General features: G+C 37.4%; 1 non-coding gene across 1 annotated transcript; it reads left to right on the forward strand.

Moving 5' to 3' along the window:
- The first annotated feature begins 1652 nt into the window (after positions 1 to 1652).
- TRNAE-CUC lies at positions 1653 to 1724 on the forward strand. Its single transcript has one exon. It is a non-coding gene; the product is annotated as a tRNA-Glu (tRNA).
- The last annotated feature ends 3192 nt before the right edge of the window (positions 1725 to 4916 follow it).

Here is a 4916-nt window from a genome sequence, read left to right on the forward strand (position 1 = left end):
CTAATCCCTCCCAGCATCAGAGTCTTTTCCAGTGAGTCAACTCTTCGCATGAGGTGGCCAAAGTACTGGAGTTTCAGCTTTAGCATCATTCCCTCCAAAGAAATCCCAGGGCTGATCTCCTTCAGAATGGACTGGTTGGATCTCCTTGCAGTCCAAGAGACTCTCAAGAGTCTTCTCCAACACCACAGTTCAAAAGCATCAATTCTTTGATGCTCAGAGTTCTTTATAGCCCTACTCTCACATCCATACATGACCACTGGAAAAACCATAGCCCTGACTAGACGGACCTTTGTTGGCAAAGTAATGTCTCTGCTTTTCAATATGCTATCTAGGTTGGTCATAACTTTTCTTCCAAGGAGTAAGTGTCTTTTAATTTCATGGCTGCAATCACCATCTGCAGTGATTTTGGAGCCCCAAAAAATAAAGTCTGACATTGTTTCCACTGTTTCCCCATCTATTTCCCATGAAGTGATGGGACCAGATGCCATTATCTTCTTTTCTGAATGTTGAGTTTTAAGCCAACTTTTCACTCTCCACTTTCACTTTCATCAAGAGGCTTTTTAGTTCCTCTTCACTTTCTGCCATAAGGGTGGTGTCATCTGCATATCTGAGGTTATTGATATTTCTCCTGGCAATCTTGATTCCAGCTTGTGCTTCCTCCAACCCAGTGTTTCTCATGATGTACTCTGCATAGAAGTTAAATAAACAGGGTGACAATATACAGCCTTGACGTACTCCTTTTCCTATTTGGAACCAGTCTGTTGTTCCATGTCCAGTTCTAACTGTTGCTTCCTGACCTGCATTTAGGTTTCTCAAGAGGCAGATCAGGTGGTCTGGTATTCCCATCTCTTTCAGAATTTTCCACAGTTTGTTGTGATCCACACAGTCAAAGGCTTTGGCATAGTCAATAAAGCAGAAATAGATGTTTTTCTGGAACTCTTTTGCTTTTTCGATGATCCAGCGGATGTTGGTAATTTTGATCTCTGGTTCCTCTGCCTTTTCTAAAACCAGCTTGAACATCTGGAAGTTCACGGTTCACGTATTGCTGAAGCCTGGCTTGGAGAATTTTGGGCATTACTTTACTAGTATGTGATTTGAGTGCATTTGTGCAGTAGTTTGAGCATTCTTTGGCATTGCCTTTCTTTGGGATTAGAATGAAAACTGACCTTTTCCAGTCCTGTGGCCACTGCTGAGTTTTCCAAATTTGCTGGCATATTGAGTGCAGCACTTTCACGGCATCATCTTTCAGGATTTGAAAGAGCTCAACTGGAATTCCATCACCTCCACTAGCTTTGTTTGTAGTGATGCTTCCTAAGGCCCACTTGACTTCACATTCCAGGATGTCTGGCTCCAGGTGAGTGATCACACCATCATGATTATCTTGGTCTTGAAGATCTTTTTTGTACAGTTCTTCTGTGTATTCTTGCCACCTCTTCTTAATATCTTCTGCTTCTGTTAGGTCCATACCATTTCTGTCCTTTATCGAGCCCATATTTCACAGTGTATATCTATATCAAATCATCATGTTTTACACTTTAAATATAATTTTAATTTGCCAGTAATACTGACAAAGCAAATACCAAAGCACAACAAAATCAAATTGAAAGACAGTGATGAAGAGAACATTTTAAAAGCACAAAAGAATAGGGAATTCCCTGGTGGTCCAGTGGTTAGGACGTTGTGCTCTCATTGATAGGGCCCAGGTTCAATCCCTGGTCGGGGAACAAAGATCTCACAAGCTGTATGCAATGGCCAAAATAAAATAAAATCCACAGGATTATAAACAAACAGAAAGCACCAAAGAATAAATGATATATTAAATACAGAGAAACAAAGATAAACATTACTGCTGACTTCTCAGAAAAAATACCAGTCAGGAGAAATTGAACTATCATCTTGAAACTGATGAAACGAAACAAAAACAAGGAGTAAAAAAAACTACCAACCCACGACTGGTAACACTACCCTTCAGCATGAAGATGAAATAAAAAGACATTTGCAAGTAAAAAAAGACCAGATTGGAGTAGGGTGGGTCATTAACACAGCACTAAGACTAGTGTTGCCTTAGCCCCTACAGGCTGCTATAACAAAACACCACGGACTGAATAGCTTATACACAACAGACACTTTCTCACAGTTCTGGAGGCCAGGAGCTCTAAGATCAAGGTACCAGCATGGCTGCCTTCTTGCGAGGACACACTTCTTATTTCCTGGCTGGCCTCTTCTTCCTATGTCCTCAAGTGGTGGAAGGGGCTGGGGATCTCTCTGGAGCCTCTTTTATAAAGCTCCTACTGTAAAACTTACTAATCCCATTCATGGGGCCTCCACCATCATGACCTAAGTACATTCCAAGGTCTCCACATCGCCTCTGGAGTTAGGTTTCGACACATGAATTTGGGGGGAACACTTTCAGACCATAGCAAGTGTCTTTATAAGAAAAGAAAAGACAGACACACACAATGGCAGGTTGCCTCTGTGAGGACAAAGGCAGATTGTAGTCCTACAGCTAAAGCCAAGGAACACCACAGATTGGTAGGAAGGTAGGAAGAGACAAGGAAAGATTCTCCCCTACAGGTTTCTTTCTTTGGCTTCATATTTGGCAAAAGACACACTGGAACTCCTACGCAGATTTCTGGATCTCCTTCTTTGCATATATATGCTCCCATTTCTCTTGTAGTCCAGTTCCAGAAATTTTAGTTGCCTCACTCTCTACAAGCTCTGATTCTTTTCTCCTCAGCTCAGCAAGTCTGTCATGCTTTACTTGGAATCCCCCTTCTTATGCTGATATTTGGTAAATGCCACCAGGCAGAAAGCTAGGAAAATTGTAGTGCTCACTTCACTTTTCCTTTCTTTCAGAAATCACTCTTCTGGGCTGCCTATGGTCCAATGACTGAAGACATATATATTATTTCATATATACTGTAGAGTCATCTAATTTCTTATTGCAGGAGGTTTAGTCTGGTACCAGTTACTCTGTCATGGCTAGATGTATGTACTACTTTTTGACTGGTTCCTTCCGCTTACCATTATGTTTGGAAGCGTTATCCTTGTTGTTGAGTGAAGTGGTTAGTTTTATTTTTGTATGGTATTCCATTGTATGAATATATCACCATCTACTTATATATTCTTTAAAAATTTTTTTAATTATTATTATTTTTTTTACTTTACAGTATTGTATTGGTTTTGCCATATATATTCTATTGTTGTTAGACATTTGAGTTGTTCCTATTTGTGGGCTATTATAAATAATGCTGCTATGAACGTTCTTGTACATGTCTTTCAGTATAGAATTCCTGTTGGGTATATATCTAGAGATGGAATTTTTGAGTCACAAGCTGTGCTGATAGTCAAGTTTACACATATAGCCAATTAGTTTTGCAAAATGGTTGTACCAATTTTTATTCTCATGTGCAGTGTATGAGAGTCTCAGTTGTTCCATGCATCATCAGCACCTCATGTTGTCAGTTTGTAAGATGCTAGCCATTCCAGTGGGTATGTTTTAGTTTGTATTTTCCAGTTTCCATGAAACTGATCACTTTTTCATATAATTCTTGCTCTTTTGGATATTTGCTGGCCCATTCACATCTTTTGCCCATTTTACTACTGGATTTGTTTTTTTCTCTTATTGATTGATCAGTTAATTATTTACTCAGAGTCCTTTGTCAGTTATACACACTGCACATATCTTATTCCATTCTGTGGCTTGCCTTTTTGCCCTCTTAATGATGTTTTGATGAACAGATGTTCTTAATTTTAATGTAGTCCAATTTATCAATGTTTTAATTTCCTCTTACATATGAAATCTTTCCTTTTCCCAAGGTTATGAAAATGTTCTTTTTCTCTTTAGAAGCTTTATTACATTATCTATCACATTTAGACTTGCAACGCATCCAGAAATAGCTTTTTGATGAGTCTGAAGAAGAGATCAAGATTCATTTCTTCTTCATATGGATATGCAGTTGACCCAATTCCATTTATTACCAAGACTGTCCTGTTCTCACTACTCTGCAGTGCACCTTTGTCATTAATCAAGTTTCCATATTTATAAGCATCTATTTCTGTCCTCTATTCTGTCCCATTTATCTGTTTATCTACTCTTGTGCCCATACCACAGTCTTAGTTATTGTAGCTTTATATAATAAGCCTTAATATCATATAGTGAGTCTTCTATGTTTGTTCTTCAAGAATATCTGGGCTGTTCTGAACCATTTGCATTTTCACATAAAGTTTACAACAAGCTTAATAATTCTTATAATAATACTAGCTGGGATGTTGATTAGGGTTACATTGATATCTTTATAATATTTAGTCATCTAATTAATAAATATGAGAAAAACTTTTAAATTTTCTTCAGTTTTTCTCAATCACATCTTGCACTTTTCTCTGTAGACCTTTTGCATGTATTGACTTAATACTAAGTATTTGATATTTTTTGATGCTATTGTAAACGACATTTAAAAATTTTTCCCTATTGCTGCTGTTACATAGTAATATTGGCAATTTTTATAAATGTATCCATTTATTCAGCACCCTAAATTTAATTTTAGTAATTCATCTGTAGATTCTTTTGATTTTCTGTATGCACAACCATATTGTCTGTGAATGACAGTTTTACTTCTTACTTTCTAATTCTTAAGCTTTTTTCCCCCTTTTTTTTTTTTTTTTTTTGCCTCATACTATTTAGGACCTTCTGGAGGATGTCAAATAGAAATGAAGGATGGACATATCCTTCTCTTCTCTTGTTCCCAACATCAGGGGAAAATGTGTTAATATTTACTATGTTTCTAAATAATCCATATCTCAAAGAAGAAATCACAATGAAATTTAAAATCTTGTGCAGTACTTGGATGCAATCTCAAAAATGACAGAATAATCTCTGTTCGTTTCCAAGGCAAACCATTCAGTATCATGGCAAT

The sequence above is a fragment of the Bos indicus x Bos taurus genome, chromosome 1 (genome assembly GCF_003369695.1).
Source record: "Bos indicus x Bos taurus breed Angus x Brahman F1 hybrid chromosome 1, Bos_hybrid_MaternalHap_v2.0, whole genome shotgun sequence".
NCBI classification, from domain to species: domain Eukaryota; kingdom Metazoa; phylum Chordata; class Mammalia; order Artiodactyla; family Bovidae; genus Bos; species Bos indicus x Bos taurus.